The sequence below is a fragment of the Lutjanus erythropterus genome, chromosome 14, assembly GCF_056507025.1.
Source record: "Lutjanus erythropterus isolate fLutEry1 chromosome 14, fLutEry1.hap2, whole genome shotgun sequence".
In the NCBI taxonomy this organism is placed as follows: domain Eukaryota; kingdom Metazoa; phylum Chordata; class Actinopteri; order Lutjaniformes; family Lutjanidae; genus Lutjanus; species Lutjanus erythropterus.
In genome coordinates, this window is record NC_139330.1 from 33,794,225 (window position 1) to 33,812,842 (window position 18,618).

Here is an 18,618-nt window from a genome sequence, read left to right on the forward strand (position 1 = left end):
TCAAGAAAATATTCCACCAGTGGTACACATACCACAGTTAGAGAATTTAGGTTTTATATCATTTGGATTTTTTCTTAACTCTCTTCCCTTAAATTCTAAAAATTACATGTTTGTAATTGAGTGGCAAAACTATAATACCTAAAAAGATAGATAGATAAATATACTATTTAGAATGAAATAAAACAAGGTAAAGAAATAGTTAAGGAGGAAAATGAGATTGAGCATGTGCAATTAAGTTGTAAACAATAAATAACAAAGCAGTACTAATGTTCAGACATTCCAAGAATTAAGTCCATATAGATTCTTTTTTTCCTCCTATTTTTTGTTCTTTCATACACGTTTTAATTGATTTGTTTGTTTTTTCTTAGTTATACCTAATGTAGGCTCTATGTCTTTGTATATATTTTGTATTTTTTATCATTTATCAAACTAAAATAAATGCTGTTTGTTTATCTTTATCATAGTAGAAGTTTTATTCTGTTGTTTGCTTGGTAATGTAGATAAAATATTATATCACAGTCCATGTCATTTTATGTGAAGCACTTTCTGGAAATGCAATAAAAAATCAGTTTCTAAACAAAAAATGTAGTTGTCTGCCTTTGAGTAACTCACTGAATGAATAAATGATAAATGAAGAAAAATCTCTACTGACTGATGAATCTCTATTGTCTATATGAACATAAAGCCCAACCCTGCTGTTACCATGGAGGAGTTTTCATGAGATAATGTGTCATTGGTAAAACCTGAGCTTCATCATTTTAGCTGCACCTCTGACAGTGGTGGCTGGACAATAGAGGACGCTAGTCTGAGGCACTGTCCCACTACTGAATAAGATTTAATAACTTTTAGATATATACTGCAATTTTTTTTTATTAGCAAGCTGAAAGTTGTATAGGTGGTGGCTCCAAACCTGTGGTTCCAAATCTTTTTTTGCATTTACATCATTTTACATGTTACAGTATAACAAAATATAGAAATTTCAGGCATCATTATGATGATCATCACAAGCATGACGTATATGTTAAATTCAACATGTCAGTAGTGTATGAGATAAATTTCATATATATGATATGTGATATGAAATGTAATATATTCACATTTGCTATCAGAAATCAAATCTTGACATGAATTTGTTGGTAGGATAAATATTTTGCAATGTACTTCTTTCATTTTGTTTGGGACAACAGATTTGTATGGGAGGTGCCATATTGTTTCCTGCTGAATATTAGAAAAATGGGAGTTCTTACAAATTTCCCCCTTGGGGTAATTCTTCTTTTACTGCATAAGTCATTTCTTACATGTTTATTAGAACATTTCCAACTTTTAATATTTATTCAGTTAAGAAAGTCAGGTTGTAATTCGTGTAACTCTTGTTTCTCTGAATGGCATTTCATCTGCAGAATTCCATTAGCATTTAGCACTGGAAATTCTTTATGCGAAACAGGCAAAGTTTTAGATCTCAGAAATTCTTCATAGCTGAGACGATAGTCTCACTCAGTCTGCCTGCTGAATCGCATGTTTATTATTATTATTAATCAGTATAACATTATGGATACAAGGAAACAATGAATTTTACTTGCAAATTTTGGATTTACCAAAAACCTAAGACAGTCGCCTCTGAAGAACAACCAGAGGCAACGTCTTCTATCTTCTCAATATGTGACAATGTAACGTGACTGTGAGATTATAATCATTGTGTTTCTAACACAACCTCCATTCTTCTGGTTTCAGTATTGCCAGTAGATGGTGAACCTGTGGGATTGTTCCCATTCAGACACAAAAGCATTAGTGAGCTCAAACACTGATCAGGTGTGGCTCACACTCTTTTAGCCATATACTGTATCTTTCAACTGAATCATGTCAGTAGTACTGATCTGAGAAAGACAACAAACACATTTTTATTGTAAGAAGATACAGAATTCAAAACGACAAGGAGGTACAACTCAATATCACTCTAAAATTTGATGACCACAGCTTCTGGAAGTAAAAGATGCTTACAATGTAAATGATGAATCTTTTCAATCATTTTGAATTATTCTGTACAAAGTCAATTGAATTTGTAAGTTTGCACTATAACCTGAAATATTTACACAACTTTGATCCTAACTCGACTGATTAGCTCGGCAGTGAGAAGCAGGAAGAGGCTCTCCCTCCTACAGAGAACACAGACACACTGACGAACCGGACCTGGACCAGAACCCAAAGCCAAACCCAGGATAAAGAGGTTCAGTGAATGTGGTGTTGAAGGTGTGGAGGTGGATCAGTGTGTCAGATGCGACTGTGTAGAAGGACAGAGTGCCAGCAGGACAGTCCACATACACTGCTACTCTGTTAGAGACAGAGCAGGAGGAGGAGATGGGTGTTTTTCTGTTGTTGTGACAGACAGAGTAACCATCATCAGAGCAGGTCAGACTCCAGGACTGATCGTTCATTCCAAACAAACAGTCTTTGCTGTCTCCCTTCCTTCTGATTCCTCTGTAACTCACTGATATGAACACTCTTCCTCTCCACTCAACCTCCCAGTAACAGCGACCAGTCAGACTACTTCTACACAGCAGCTGAGGACACGGGTCAAATCTCTCTGGATGATCAAGATACGACTGATCCTCCTCAACACGTGCCATTTTCATGTTGTTGTCAGACAGACTGATCAGTCTGTTTACTGTGTTTGTGTCAAGTGTGAGTTCACAGGAATCTGATGAAGAGAATAAGATGCAATGCAACTGCAGTTATTAAAATCATCATCTGTTCATTTATAGACAGTTTGGTGATGCTTGACATCAGAGATCTCACTGAGTGATGTCACAGTTTGAAGATGCTTGAATGTGTTTTGCTTTGTTTCGATGAATCAAATTAAAAACACACTTACACTTCCTCAGACCTGGCCTCAACCATCGGACTCCACCAGGCTCCAACCTGAAAGAAGGAGCAGCATCAGACCAGCACACCTTATTTCAGCATGCAAACATGGGCATTACATTACTCGCATACACATATACACAACACGTGTATCTGGTCTACTTCTATCTGCTCCCCCCAAACCTTTTCACCTGTCCCACTCTCCTCAGGATGTTGGTGTGTGTGAAAGCAGAGGAGAATATCTGATAACACACACAAACCTCTTTTTGGTTTATCCCACCTCTATTAAGAGTTACACTTCAAAGGCAGTCGTTGGTTCCTTTCAGGCTTGGTTGGCCCAGGGGTCTCCAGAAGCAGCAGACAGGTATTGGGAAACCAGAAGAGCTACAGTCCTGCAGATGCTGAAATGAAAACCTGGGGTTGGAGAGAGTTTGGAGAGGCTATGGAGAAAGACTTTATTTTGGCCTCAAGGAAGTTCTGGCAAGGGAAAGCAGGACTTGGCTCCAGGTGTGTCTGACCAGAATAGGATACTGTCAAGTTGTGGAAAAAGCACTTTGAGGTGCTCCTGAACCTGACTAACATGTCAGGGAAGACAGGTGAAGTCTCGCTGAGCTAGTTAAGAAGCTCCTCAGTGGCAAAGCCCTGGGTGTGGATGAGATCTGCCCTGAGATGCTGAAGGCTCTGGACATTGCTGGGCTGTCTTGGCTGACATGCTTCATCAGTATCACGCAGAGGTCTGGGACAGTAGATAGTAATAGATTGAGGTGGTAGTTCCCAATTTCAGGGGTGCGGGTGCTGGAGGGTGTGCTCCAGTTATCAGGGTAGCACACTACCGAGGGTACTGGAAAGGAGTCTCTGACTGGATTCTGTCCTGGTCATGGAACATGGAACCAGCTTTTTAGCCTTGTGATGTTGCTGGGGGTCATGGGAGTTTGAACATTGCGTTTTGTGGACTTGAGGAAACCCTACAAGTGTGGATCGCAGGGAACCATGTGGGGTGTACTGCAGAAATATGGCGTATCAGGGCTGGTCTGGTCTTTGTGTAGCCAATGTGAGAGCTCTGTCAATATTCTCAGAACAAAGACAAACAAAAGTTTTGGACCCCACCAAGGATGTTCCCTGTCTCCAATTGTGTTTGTAATATCCATGGACAGGACTCAAGGCAGAGCCAGGTTGCAGAGAATGTCCAGTTCAGGAACCTCAGAATTGGCCAAGATCAGATCGTGACTTTCAGCACTCACTTGCGCTGTTTGCAGTCAAGTGTGAAGCAGCTGAGTCTGAGGCCATGGTTCCTTCACTAAATGAAAAATGTAAGTATCTCAAGATCTAGTTCATGAGTAATGGTAAAATAAAGCTTGAGATGGATAGGCCAATTTGTGGTGTGTCAGCAGTAATGCAGGAATTGTACCAGACCGTTGTGGTGAAGAGGGAGCTGGCAAATGGCAAAGCTTTCAGTTTACCAGTTCATATTTGTTCCAACCCTCATGAGCTTTGGGTAGTGACTGAAAGAATGAAATCATGCATACATGCAACCAAAATGATTTTTTTTTTCCATAGGGTGGCTTTAGAAAGTCTGGAGGGTCCATAGAGCTTTTCTCTCTAAAGGGAGCTTGGAGTAGAGCCAGCTGAGGTGGCTCAGGCATCTGATAGGGATGCCTCCTCTGCACCTTCCTTTGGAGGGTTTTTTGGAGACACCAGGGTAGACCCAGAAATCACTGGGGATATTATGTATCTAGTCTGGCCTGGGAATGCCACATGAGCCCCCAGGAGGAGTTGGACAACTTTGCTGGGGAAAGGGACATCTGAAATCTTGATCCAATCCTGGTTAAGCAAAAGAAGGGTGGTTCCAGACCTCTGCCATAGAACCAAGTGACAGATTTCATGACTGTTTCATTTCATGTAATGACAAATATATGTCCAAATTTGAGAACAGGATATCTGTAAAAAATGGTGTAACTTTGTCCACTCTTCCTCTCTTCTTCTCTTCTCTGCTTCACTCATAACTCTTGTCTTCACTGTCTTCATGCCATGGTGCCATGCTTTTTTTTTAGATTAAAACTTTTTAAGCCTTTATTTCACAGGACAGCTTGTAAGTAGGAAATGTAACTATCAACTTAAAAAGACTCTAGCTGCAGCAGTTGTCTTCATACCTAAGAGTGTCCAGTCTCCATAGTGGACCCTCCAATCCAGAAGACAAAAGCTTTCTTCCTGAATCTCCTGGATGATTGTAGCTCAGGTCCAGCTCTCTCAGATGGGAGGGGTTGGAGCTCACAGCTGAGGCCAGAGAAGCACAGCCTTCCTCTGTAATCAGGCACCCAGACAGCCTGCAAAAACACAAGACAACACATGACAAATCATCTGAGGGAAAAGCTGTATCACTCAAATAGAAGAAAACATTGCCTATAAATAAATAGTGTTAGTTTTTCCTCATTAGCTAATTCACAGTCAAACAAAAAGTACAGTCAACAGTTTGTTGACCTGATGATGGTACCAGATGAAAAGTGAGTGGATCACCAAAGTTATTCACCCTGGGGAAAGCATGAATGTCTGAACCACATTTAATGACAATATGTCCTATAATTCCACTTTAGACCAAAGTGGTGGATTAACTGACGGGTCCATATTATTATCCATAGAGCCATGGTGCTGACATGGATAAAAAAAATTAAAATGTGTTGAATGAAGCGTAAAGCTTTTGCCAAAAAGAGATAACAAAGATACGTACTTTCTGCAGAGTGCTGTGTGAGCTTTCCAAAGTAAAATGTGACTTCACAGTGCCACCGGACAGAGGAAACTAAGCTGCTCTTAAGCCAGCAAACCAGTGCTTGAAGAACACCCCTCTAATTACTTTGCTGTTATGTTTGTTTGTTTTTTTCTTTTTTATTCAAGTACATTTTGATATACATTGATTTAGAGTAAATCTTTAAAATTATCTGTTGCAATTAAAGCTGGGGCAGATAACATATTGTTGGCATCACTGAGAAATTATTCCATAATAACCTTTCAGCATATTGTAAATCAAGTTGTCTAAAAGATAATTAGACTGCTTCACCTTCTCTTGGCTCTGTTTTCATGTTTTCAAAACTCCTGTGATTGGAGACTGTGACAGGTCATCTCAGTGACTGGGCATTCCTACTGGCTGTTCTACTAGTGTAGCTGTGCGTGCATGTCCCTTCGGTGAAAAGCCTGAATCAACGGTAGAAACTCCTGCAGGCAAGGTCACTATTTCAGCATGGCAACCACTGCCTAAAGTATAATGCAACTCATAAAAGGAAGACGGAATTATCAGAAAGAGAATATTAACCAGCATCTAGCCAATGAGCAACATGCTCAGCCCAGGAGTATGTCGGCTGACGTGGTTAATTTTGACTTTAACTTAAGTTGCGTTCATTCATGTCTATCGCAGGGCCAGGACCAAAGGAACAGGGTGGAGCTCAGGCACAGGGCTGACAGACAGCTTCTGAGAACCGGGGGGCTCTGGGAGAGAGAGCTGGGCAAACTGGAGCTGGCAAGAGTGGCTAAGGATGGAGAACCTCCTACCCAAAACACTGGTGTCTTACATCCTGGATTCTAGGCTTCCTGCCTACTGCAGCCTCAAAAATGTATTAATAAAAGCAAAAACATGGAAAGTAATTTTCTGAGTATAGAAAGTATTGTGGAAGATTAGTTGAAGATCCATTGACAAATCACATTAGCAGACACAATGCTGTACAGGTTAGCTTTTTATCATTATACTCATTTTAAATGGTCATCAGTTGAATGGGTTGATGAATCCTGACCTGAGATTTTCCAGTTTACAGTGTACACTCTCGAGCCCAGCAGACAGAAGCTTCACTCCTGCATCCTTTGTGTTGTGTTACTGAGGTCCATCTCTTTCAGACTGGAGGACTGGGAGCTAAGAACTGAGGACAGTGCTTCACAGCCTCTCTCTGTGAGGTTACATTCACTCAGCCTGAAAAGGAATCATGACCAAGAGGACAAATAACATTTGTGTTAATCTGAATTACAACATTTTGGAAGATTGTGGACTGTAACATTCTAAATCTGGACATGAGATAGACTGTTTAAATTAAATAAAGTTGTAAGAATTATTGTATCTCCAAATTTAGAGAAATAACAAACTATGACTTGATCTGACCTGAGGGTTTCCAGTATACAGTGTGGACTCTTCAATCCTTCAGACAACAGCTTCACGTCTGGATCCTGTAGGTTGTTGTTACTCAGGTCCAGCTCTCTCAGACTAGAGGACTGGGAGCTGAGAACTGAGGACAAAGTTTCACAGCTTTTCTCTGAGAGGTTACAGCCATTCAGTCTGGAGAGAGAACAGTAAAGAAATAAGTAACACATTATTATATTGTTTCACCTGTGTATTGATTCAGTGATGAATAAATCATACTTACAGAGCTTTCTTTGAGGCTTTGATCACTGGCAGCAGCCTAAGAAGAGCCTCCTCTGAAACAGAGTATTTCTTCAAATCAAACATGTCCAGATCTTTTTCTGATGACAGTAAGATGAAGGCTAGAGCTGACCACTGAGCAGGAGACAGTTTATCTGTCAGTCTTCCTGAACTCAGGGACTGCTGGATCTGCTCTTCTAGAGAACAATCATTCAGTTCATTCAGACAGTGGAACAAATTGATGCTTTGCTCTGCAGAGGGACTCTTGTCAATCTTCTTCTTGATGTACTCAACCGTTGCCTGATTGGCTTTTGAGCCACTTCTGTGTCCTGACACTACTTGTGTCAGCAGGCTCTGTAAGAGAGTCTGATTGGTCTGCAGTGAAAGTCCCAGGAGGAAGCGAAGGAACAGGTCCAGGTGTCCATTTGGACTGTGTAAGGCCTTGTCAACAGCAGTCTGGTAGAAACTTGTTGTTTTGCTTCCTAACACTTCAGACCACCAGGATGTTGAATTTTCTTCTGACAGCAGATTGATACCAGAGTTGAAGAATGTTAGATGGACATGAAGAGCTGCCAGAAACTCCTGAACACTCAGATGGACGAAGCAGAACACTGTGTCCTGGTACAGTCCTCTCTCTTCTTTAAAGATCTGTGTGAACACTCCTGAATATATTGAGGCTGCTCTGATATCGATGCCACACTCTGCAAGGTCAGATTCATAGAAGATCAGGTTGCCTTTCTGCAGCTGCTCAAAAGCCAGTTTTCCCAAAGAAACAATCATCTTTTGGCTCTCTGGATTCCATTGTGAATCTGTTGCAGCTCCTCCATCATACTTGAGATTCTTCAGTTTGGACTGAACCACCAGGAAGTGGATGTACATCTCTGTCAGGGTCTTGGGGAGCTTTTCTTTCTCTCTGATTTTCAACACGTCCTCCAGAACTGTTGCAGTGATCCAGCAGAAGACTGGGATGTGGCACATGATGTGGAGGCTTCGTGATGTCTTGATGTGGGAGATGATCCTGTTAGCCTGCTCTTCATCTCTAAATCTCTTCCTAAAATACTCCTCCTTTTGTGGGTCAGTGAACCCCCTGACCTCTGTCACCAAGTCAACACACTCAGGAGGGATCTGAGTGGCTGCTGCAGGTCGTGTGGTTATCCAGAGGCGAGCAGAGGGAAGCAGTTTTCCCCTGATTAGTGAGCAGCACATCCACTGAAGTGGCCTCTGTAACATCTGTCAGGATCTCATTGTTGTGGAAGTCCAGAGGAAGTCGACACTCATCCAGACCATCAAAGATGAACACAACCTGGAACTCTTCAAACCTGCAGATTCCTGCTTGTTTGGTTTCAGTAAAGAAGTGATGGATAAGTTCCACCAAGCTGTATTTTTTCTCTTTCAGCACATTCAGCTCTCTGAAGGTGAATGGAAATGTGAAATGTATGTCCTGGTTGACTTTGTCTTCAGCCCAGTCCAGAGTGAACTTCTGTGTTAAGACTGTTTTCCCAATGCCAGCCACTCCCTTTGTCATCACTGTTCTGATTGGTTCATCTCTTCCAGCTGAGGGTTTAAAGATATCTTCCTGTCTGATTATCGTTTCTTGTCTGTCTTGTTTCCTAGATGCTGTTTCAATCTGTCTGAACTCATGTTCATCATTGATCTCTCCAGTCCCTCCCTCTGTGATGTAGAGTTCTGTGTAGATCTGATTCAGAAGGGTCGGGTTTCCTGCTTTAGCAATCCCCTCAAACACACACTGGAACTGCCTCTTCAGCTTAGATTTAAGTTTACGCTGACCAAGTCCAACAAGGTGTTCTGAAAGAACATACAGCAAAGAAGATTAAGTGATTTTTAAAGAAAATATGACAGTTCAATTCCCTTGAAGAATGCATACACTGTATAAGAGACCTTACTAAATATCCCATTTATCCACCACATTCCATGCTTAGAGAAATCCTCTTACTGCTCTGCAGACAGTCAGCCACCTCCTGCTGCTTCATTCTCCTCAGGAAGTGCAGGGTGATCTTCAGAAATGCCTCTCGGCTGCTCCTCATCTGCTCTTTCTCCTCACTTTCCAACACCTCCTCATCCTCCCTTGGACTCTCTAAGAATTCTGGGTAATCTAGACTGAGAGCCCTCTGAATCTTCTTCAGCTCATTTTTCATAAAAATGACAATGTTCTTCTCCAGGAGCTGGAATAGAATAGTATATGAAGGACAGAAACTAAAATCATCAAACCAAACATTAGCTCAGTGTTGGACAAACTGGAAATCCCCTGGTCTAAAAAGTGCTGCACAGAGATTATTCTGAACAGAATATATGTAAAATTAGTTATTGTACATAAGCAGACCATAAATATGGAGTCCAGTTGCACTTGATGCTGCTGGGCAGACAGGCCACTAGGAATTTCTGTGCTCTCCTGTTCGACTCTGTGGAAGAATCAGAAAGAATTAGCTCACATTATGTCCATACGCACAAAACAAACACAAAGTAAAGGCTATTTGAGTTAACTTGTTGATGACAACATCCATCCATCCATCCATTGTCTTCCGCTTATCCGGGGCAGGGTCGCGGGGGCAGCAGTCTGAGCAGGAACACCCAGCCTTCTCCCTGGACACTTCCTCCAGGTGTTCCAGAGGGACCCCAAAGCATTCCCAGGGTAGTAGTCACTCCAGCGTGTCCTGGGTCTTCCCCGGGGCCTCCTCCCAGTGGGGCATGCCCGGAACACCTCCCTAGGGAGGCGCCCAGGAGGCATCCGATATAGATGCCCAAGCCACCTCAGCTGAGTCCTCTCGACGTGGAGGAGCAGTGGCTCTACTCCAAGGTCCTCCCAGGAGACAGAGCTCCTCACCCTATCTCTAAGGGAGCGCCACCCTGCGGAGGAAACTCAGGGTTACTACTAGGTTGGAGGTCAATGATCGACTTTGTGGTCGTGTCAACTGACCTCCAGCCGTGTGTCTTGGACACTCAGGTGAAGAAAGGGGCTGAGCTGTCAACTGATCACCACCTGGTGGTGAGTTGGATCCACTGGAAAGAAGCTGGACAGACTTGGCAGGCCCAAACATACTGTGAGGGTCTGTTGGGAACGTCTGGTGGAACCATCTGTCAGAGGGGTCTTCAACTCTCACCTCTGGGAGAGCTTTGACCAGAACATCGAGTCCGAATGGACTATGTTCTCTGCCTCCATTGTTGACGCAGCCATTCAGAAGCGTGGCCATAAGGTCTCCGGTGCCTGCCGCGGCGGCAATCCCCGAACCCGGTGGCGGACACCGGAGGTAAGGGATGCCATCAGGCTGAAGAAGGAGTCTTACCGAGCTTGGTTGGCTCGTGGGACTCCTGAGGCAGCCGACGTGTATCGGCAGGCCAAGCGCGCTGTGGCCCGGGTGGTTGTGGAAGCAAAAACTCGGGTATGGAAAAAGTTCGGGGAGGCCATGGAGGAGGACTACTGGTCCGCCTCGAGGAGATTCTGGCAAACCGTCCGGCACCTCAGTAGGGGGAAGCAGTACCCTGCCAACACTGTTTACAGTGGTGGTGGGGAGCTGTTGACTTTGACTGGGGATATTGTCGGACGGTGGAAGGAATACTTCGAGGATCTCCTCAATCCCACTGACACGCCTTCCATAGAGGAAGCAGAGGCTGGGGACCCAGAGGTTGACTCATTCATCACCCAAGCTGAAGTCACTGAGGTAGTTCGGAAGCTCCTCAGTGGCAAGGCACCAGGGGTGGATGAGATCCGCCCTGAGTACCTCAAGTCTTTGGATGTTGTAGGGCTGTCTTGGTTGACACGCCTCTGCAATGTCGCGTGGCAGTTGGGGACAGTGCCCCTGGACTGGCAGACCGGGGTGGTGGTCCCTCTAAGAAGGGGGACCGGAGGGTGTGCTCCAACTACAGGAGGATCACACTTCTCAGCCTCCCTGGTAAAGTCTATTCCAGGGTACTGGAGAGGAGAATTTGGCCGATAGTCGAACCTCGGATCCAGGAGGAACAATGCGGTTTTCGTCCTGGTCGTGGAACACTGGACCAACTCTATACCCTCCGCAGCGTGCTTGAGGGTTCATGGGAGTTTGCCCAACCAGTCCACATGTGTTTTGTGGACTTGGAGAAGGCATTCGACCGTGTCCCTCATGGCATTCTGTGGGAGGTGCTTCGGGAGTATGGAGTTCGGGGCCCTCTGCTAAGGGCTGTACGGTCTCTGTATGACCAGAGCAGGAGCTTGGTTCGCATTGCCGGCAGTAAGTCAGACCTGTTCCCGGTGCATATTGGACTCCGGCAGGGCTGCCCTTTGTCACCCATTCTGTTCATTATTTTTATGGACAGAATTTCTAGGCGCAGCCAGGGGCCGGAGGGAGTCTGGTTCGGGGACCACAGGATTTCATCTCTGTTTTTTGCAGATGATGTTTCCTGTTGGCTCCTTCGAACCAGGACCTTCAGCTTGTACTGGGGCGGTTTGCAGCTGAGTGCGAAGTGGCTGGGATGAGAATCAGCACCTCCAAGTCCGAGGCCATGGTTCTCGACCGGAAAAAGGTGGCTTGCTCCCTCCGGGTCGGAGGAGAGGCCCTGCCTCAAGTGGAGGAGTTCAAGTATTTTGGGGTTTTGTTAATGACAACACACGAAGCATATTGTTTATCCTCACATTAACATTATTGGTACTACTGCTTAGCCCACTGTGAACCAACAGATACCTGCATTTCTGTGCAGCTCCTAGTTTTCTGTGTTGCTCACACAACCTAACTGGATCCTACCTAATGTGCGCAAATTTGGTCGTGTGTTGCAATACACTTGTGGCAGGTGAAGTGAGCGAAACAACTGGAAAATCAAGAGGAACATCAGAGAATACTGGATCAAACCAAAGCTAAGGGTGACGTCACACTGAACCACGTGTTAACATGGTGTCTGTAGCACATACAAATGTTAGTAGGCATTGGATATGCACATCAAAGGACAGGGAGACTCTGCGACAAGTGATCAAATACATCATAGCATCATTGATACTCATTGATATCTGTGAGGTGTTTGCACAGCCCAGGATACTAAAAGACAACACCCAACTGCAGCCTATTCACCCTGCTGTCATCTGGCTAATGACAGCAATGCCATATGTCCATATGTCAATTCCAGAGCTAGCAGCAGCCTGGAAGAACACACCAGAAGTGATTCTGTTCCTGTGATGTTTTCTAATTATACATAGAGCTGATCTTTAAAATAACATCATGAATTTAAAGCATGTCTGGATATTTTCTGCTTATATTCTTGTTTGTTTCCTTCTTTGCAGACACAACTGACAAAAATGTAGAATAAGTATATATCTCATAAAAATATAACCACAAACAGCAGTGAGACTATTTCTAATAAATATGGTGAATGGGCAGACTGTTCTATTTCATCCTGTGGGGGAAAAATGGTGGGAGGGACTTAACGGAGTGATATCAGACAGCAGAGAGAGGGGTGGAAGGTTTTGCATATGGCTCTTCAAGAGGACTTTATTCTTTCAAATGTTTGGTAATGTTGCTGATATCATAAAGTAACTTGATGCTGACTTACTCCAATGCTTGTCCTTCAAAAAGAAGTGGTGGCTCCATGGACAAGATACTCTTCAAGGACACACAGCTGGATTCAGGCACAGGTTCAGATTCAGGTTCAGGTCCAGGTTCAGGTCCAGGAGAGTCTGGTGTGTGCTGCTGCTCTGGGCTTCAACACAACGCACACACACACACACACACACACACACACACAGAGCTTTGAGTGTGAATAATGATGGTGGATTAATTTGAGTGCTGAGTTGTAACATGAAGAAGAGTCAGGGACAGTTAGAGATCCTCATCTCACCTCTGAGATTTGGTCTGGCGGCCATGTTCCTCACACAGAGTGGTTTTAGAGGGAGGGACTCCCTCCTCTCTGCCCTCACACTGATTCATAGGAGAACACACACCTTCACACAAACACAACAACATGATGAAAGTGCCTCACTCATTCATTACATTACAACAAACTTTACATCAGAGCACACATTAGTTACAGCACCTCTTAATAACATGCCACAAATATTCAGGTCTAAAAGAAAGCTTGTTGGAGCCCTAAAGAGGATCTTATATCTGATAACTAATAAAGTTGTTGCACAGCCCCCAGATTCACCCATAAATACAGTTTAAGTTTAACTCTCCAAATTTGGAATTTGTACAGCTACAATAGATGTTTCATAATCCCAAAATGTGATGCAAAAATCTAAAAATGTGTTAGAATCAAAATGTTACTTTTCATCCCCAAATGTTTGGTTTATTTTTTACAATCAAATATTTGGGCTTCTACCAGTTTTGTTCTTTACAGTGTCATAATTTCCATAATTACGCAAAAATCTACAATCAAAAACTTTTTTTTTAAAATGACTGTGACATATGATGTAATCTTAAAATTTAATAAACAAAGGTTTTACAGACAGTCACAGGATGGGTTGCATTTTCTATTTGAGGGGGCTGTGAGGGTCCCAGAGTAATCACTACGTACATTTACCATCTGGGTTGGCTCTGGTCCATCTAGAAAAGACTCTGTAGACTCCTAGACATTTGAGTCCAAGTGTGAACCAACCATCAGCTGACATCACCCATTGATTTGTGGACTACTGTTTTGAGGCAATTTGGCATTACGAGGACTGCCATCTTGTTTTTACACAACCAGAGCATGCTCAGTACCATAGACCCTAGAGGATAGGCAATTTAGTAACAGAGTGTCACTTTATATTTGATCAATACTGCCTATTTTAACAGGTTGATCTGAGTTTTGTAGATTCTGTTGGAAACAGGCGGTGGTCTCAATCCTTTTTGCATTACAGCATAGCATTTTTAACCCTTATATCAAATATTTTAGATGAGAAATAGACAACAGATTCTTGATCCATATTTCATCAATACTGTATGGTTTGACAGTTCTGAATTTCATTAGCCCTGTGTTTTGCACTGGACAGACTCACTGACTTTTTGCAGCCAGTGCAGTCACCTCCTGCTGGCCATTAGAAATAATGCAGGTTTAAGGCACTTACAGACCCAGAGGCTCAGTCCACTAATTAATATATGGTCTATAGTTGAAACCTGGATTGTACCAAAGAGCGTTGAGTGAAAGCAGGTCTAAGTGTTGGAGGATGGCCGTTTATGAGCACTTAACATACAAAAACATTTCAGCCAAGTTGATCTAAGCTGTCAGACCAGTTCAGACACTCCCTGCATTTTTCATTGATCATGTGTACTCTACCAATATCACATATGAATCTTTCTAAAATCATTCTTCTTCAAGTTGGACAGGAACTCTATAGCAAATTTCAAACAGGCATTTTGAAACAACCAATCAGCATCAAGAAACACTCCTGCTGCACAATTAAACAGTGATACAGCACAATGTGATCAAAGTGAATTTGATTATCAAATATTAACACATGCCTCTGGTAGGATACTCACCTGCTGAATTCAGTTCAGGTCAACTTACGGACACTTCCCACCTTCGTGATCGAGGAAAGACTCGGAGAGAAGAAGCTGATTATTTCTTCCTTGTCACTTCTGGTGTCTGTGTGCATCTAATCTGAGGACCTTGTCACATCTTCATAATATCAGAGTCCAAGTCTAAGAAAACATAAGAGTGAAACTAAAACCACGTGAACTTATTATACAATCACATTGCTGCTGATTCTACTTGAAAAACACAAACAATATTGCATGTAAATCTTTAACTCGGAGAGGAAGTCTAGAACAGTTCAAACAGTTTTGAAACAAGCAATCAGCATCAAGAAACACCTCTATTGCACTGTTAAACAGTGATACAGCACAATGTAATCAAAGTGATCCTCATTATCCAACATTAACACAATCCTCTGGTAGGATTCTCACCTGCTGAATTCACTTTGGGTCAGCTTACGGACACTTGCCACCTTCATGTTTCAGAGAAACACCAGGAGAGAAGGAGCTGCTCATTTCTTCCTCGTCACTCCTGGCATCTGTGTGTCACCTTATTTCAGTCTAAAATAACATCAGAGCGAAGGAAAAACCAGTCTGACCAGTGGCAGAAACCAAGTCAGAGAGCTCACACAACAGATGATGTAGCTCTACTATCTGTCCACTAGAGGGTGCAGACTAACATGTGAAATAAACATCTGCTCAACACTGAACAATGGAATTATGCATCAGTGTGAATCACATCATGACCATTTGGACATGTTGTTATGAGGCAGAATGCAGCCTGAGATCCCTTCACTCTGTTCCTCAGTCCTGGTTTCTAACAAAGGGGAACCAGGACCTCCAGAACCATGTGAAGCTGTTTTTTGAAAAGGTCTGTCTATTTAAAGGTTATTTATTATTAGTAGTAGTATTAACCAATTTCAGTTCTAGTAAACATTTACTTTAAAGATCAGCTATAGGTCATTTTTAAGAAATAAGTAAATGATGACACCTCATCATTTCATCAGATTTCACTGCCTATCATTTCTTTCCTACCAGGTTAATATTTGTCAGTGAAACAGCCTTTAAAATTTTATTTTCTTTAAAATATTCCGGTAAAAAGTTTCAAGTATTTTATACAATCAAGGGCTATTTTTCTTGATTTTAGCTCAGTAACCCACCTTCTTCTGTCTTGTTACAGGATAAAAATTCATTTTGAGAACTTACTAGCTAAGTAGCTAAGCTTACTTTTTGTAAACCTTTAGAGGTTATTAACCCACACACTGCCTACGTGAGCAGTGGGTGTGTTTGTAGTGGAACCTCTTGCTTTTCTTTTTGATGCTCGTGTTAACAGGTTAAATCAGTCTCATGGCCCGAGTGAGCAGCACATCTGACACGCAGCTACATTGCATCTATTTTTTCTATGTGATGGGTTTGGTTCTCTGAAAAAATAGTGAAAATTACAGTTATATCAATATCATACCAGCTACATGACACCTTTCACTACAGTTTCAATATCTATATCTGTAGAATATGTCACAGACATAAACAACTGGGACATTGCAGAATTTTCTCTCTCTCCCTCTCTCCCCTTTCATTTAAATAGATTAAAAATATCTATATTCTTCAATCTGCTGAGGTTTTGTCGTTTCAGTATTAACAATCAAGTCTTTGTGACCATTCTTGCTCAAAAACACCCTAAGATACACGTTCTGTGTATGACCTGGTGAAATTTAACTATACTTGCCAACCTTAAAAATAGGAAGAATTTTGTAGCTGAAGTGCAGAAGTTTGGGGATGCATCCCCTAGAAAAATTGGACTTTGATAGACTGTTTTCTGCCTTTTGCCTTACCTTGTTCAATTTCAAATTTGATTACAAAACAGAAAATTAATTCTTTTACAAATATTTTTCTAAAGGTTTGTTAATGCATCAAAAGTAGTTCAAACTACTTCATAAAAATATCATTGTACATGTGATATGAAAATATAACACAAAAAATTCTCCTGCCAACAAAAAATGCAGATCCATAGAGTTTATTGCAAAAAGTGTCATACATACATAAACCACAAAAATAAAATATTTGAATTTTCACAGGAAAAAACAAAGAATGTCAGTTTTTGTTTTATATACAATCAGTCAAATAGTACTGGTGGGTGTATTGCACCAAGCAGAAATACTCAGGTAACTTCTAAAATATCATGCAACAACTTCTCTGAGCATTTCTGAATAAAGAGACATAATCAGTCCAAATGTATTCAAGTTTAGTTTTACACACTCAAGAGATTTGGCACGTGCTACACAAAGGCTAGGTGTGTGATGGTGGCTGTCTGGGTACACAGCAGTCACGGAGATGGAGCACGTTATCAGGGGGTTCAATCACAGCAGACATGCAGTAATAAAACGGCTCTGAATTTCTTATACTTTCAGTAGTTAACTACACAAAAAAATGCCAAAAAAGTAATTTAATTACTTGAAACACTAATGCAAATATGAATGTAGTTAGACTACCAGTAAGCTACTTGCAATACTGACGACAATACTAAGGAATGAAATGAGCAAAAACAATAACAAAATAGATAAATGAAATAAAATAATATACAAGTAATCAGGTTATTATGCAATCCAATAAAGTCACTGGTACAAATTCAATGGGACTTAAATGAACAATGAACAATGAGAATGAATAAAGAAACATAAATAGTAGGAACAAACAAGACAATCATCAGTCTATAAATAACAAGACAGAACAAACAAGATGGCAGCACTGTGTAGAAAATGGTACATTTATCTGTCTATACATATTTGTCCTACTGGTTGTTTCTTTTGTTGTGGCAAGAAGTGACAACAGTATGAAATACTGTTACAGATTATACCATAAATTATAAACACTGAATTTTATTCACATGCATTACACACATTTTCATTCATGTGTATTGCATGTGGCACATGTAATACCTGTTGACCAAGCAGAACAACAGACTTGCACCATACAAATATAATATAAAGCTTCTATATTTCTTCACATTCTTTAAGCCCACAAAAGAAATTGTATCTCCACTGGACATATTTCATCAATCTGTGAGACTTCTGAAGTCACGATACTCTATCAAGGAAAATACTTTTATTTGCTACATGGAAAAGAAAACCAGGCACTTTTACAAACAGCCTACTCATCAAACATGGCCAGTGCAGGGCTCTACTTCTCTATTGCTAAAACCCATTACACTTCATGTCACAATGGTTTTTTGAAAGAAAGGCTTTAAGAAGTAAGGTGACATTATAAATAGTGACAAGGTTCTCATCAGGAACAGATCATGGTGGATAAATGTGTTGAGCACAGGACTTCCACCTAGGAGACTGAGGATTAGTTCGCACTGTTGCCTTGTTTTTAGACATAGTTGACTTAACTTCAGTTTTTATTTGTTATTGTATTAACCAGAATATGACTCTGACAGAAACAGATAAGGTTAGATGGGTGTGATCATTCCAGCTTTCAAGGAAATGACCCACACTTAGCAGTAGTAAGTTGAATATCACTATGATTATGGCAAATTTACATTTCATTGAGCATTGAGTTTCAGGTCCACATGTTTGTCTTCCAGTTCTACTTCTGTGATGTGGGGTCTGATAATTCTTAATAGCTCAAAATCCTTGAGGTTTTCTCAAATCTGCTCTTGATCTGGATTCTTTGGAGGTGTTTTCAAAATGATTTTTCCATACATCTCTATTTTGAATAGACTGTTGTAACATTTCTTGGTACATAAGTTTCAATTTTCCCACAACTAATTTGACCGCAGAGACTCTTCAGTTCAATTAGATATTGTTCTTTTTTTGCTCTGTGTGTTTTAATGTGCAACTTATTATTTTTATTATATTAATCAACTACTTGTTTGGTCTATAAAATGTCTAAAAATGGGAAAAAATGTTGATCAGTTTCCCGAATCCCTAAAAT

The 18,618-nt window shown here is 41.5% G+C and overlaps 1 pseudogene across 1 annotated transcript; it reads right to left on the reverse strand.

The window, feature by feature from the left end:
• Positions 1-1,901: 1,901 nt before the first annotated feature.
• On the reverse strand, positions 1,902-13,197 carry LOC146315854 (protein NLRC3-like; annotated as a pseudogene). The gene is made up of 10 exons (XR_014771874.1): positions 13,073-13,197; positions 12,788-12,934; positions 9,597-9,675; positions 9,210-9,438; positions 7,260-9,061; positions 6,998-7,171; positions 6,639-6,811; positions 5,010-5,183; positions 2,870-2,916; positions 1,902-2,695 (listed from the first exon to the last, which is right to left on the reverse strand). The product of XR_014771874.1 is annotated as a protein NLRC3-like (transcript).
• Between the last annotated feature and the right edge of the window lie 5,421 nt (positions 13,198-18,618).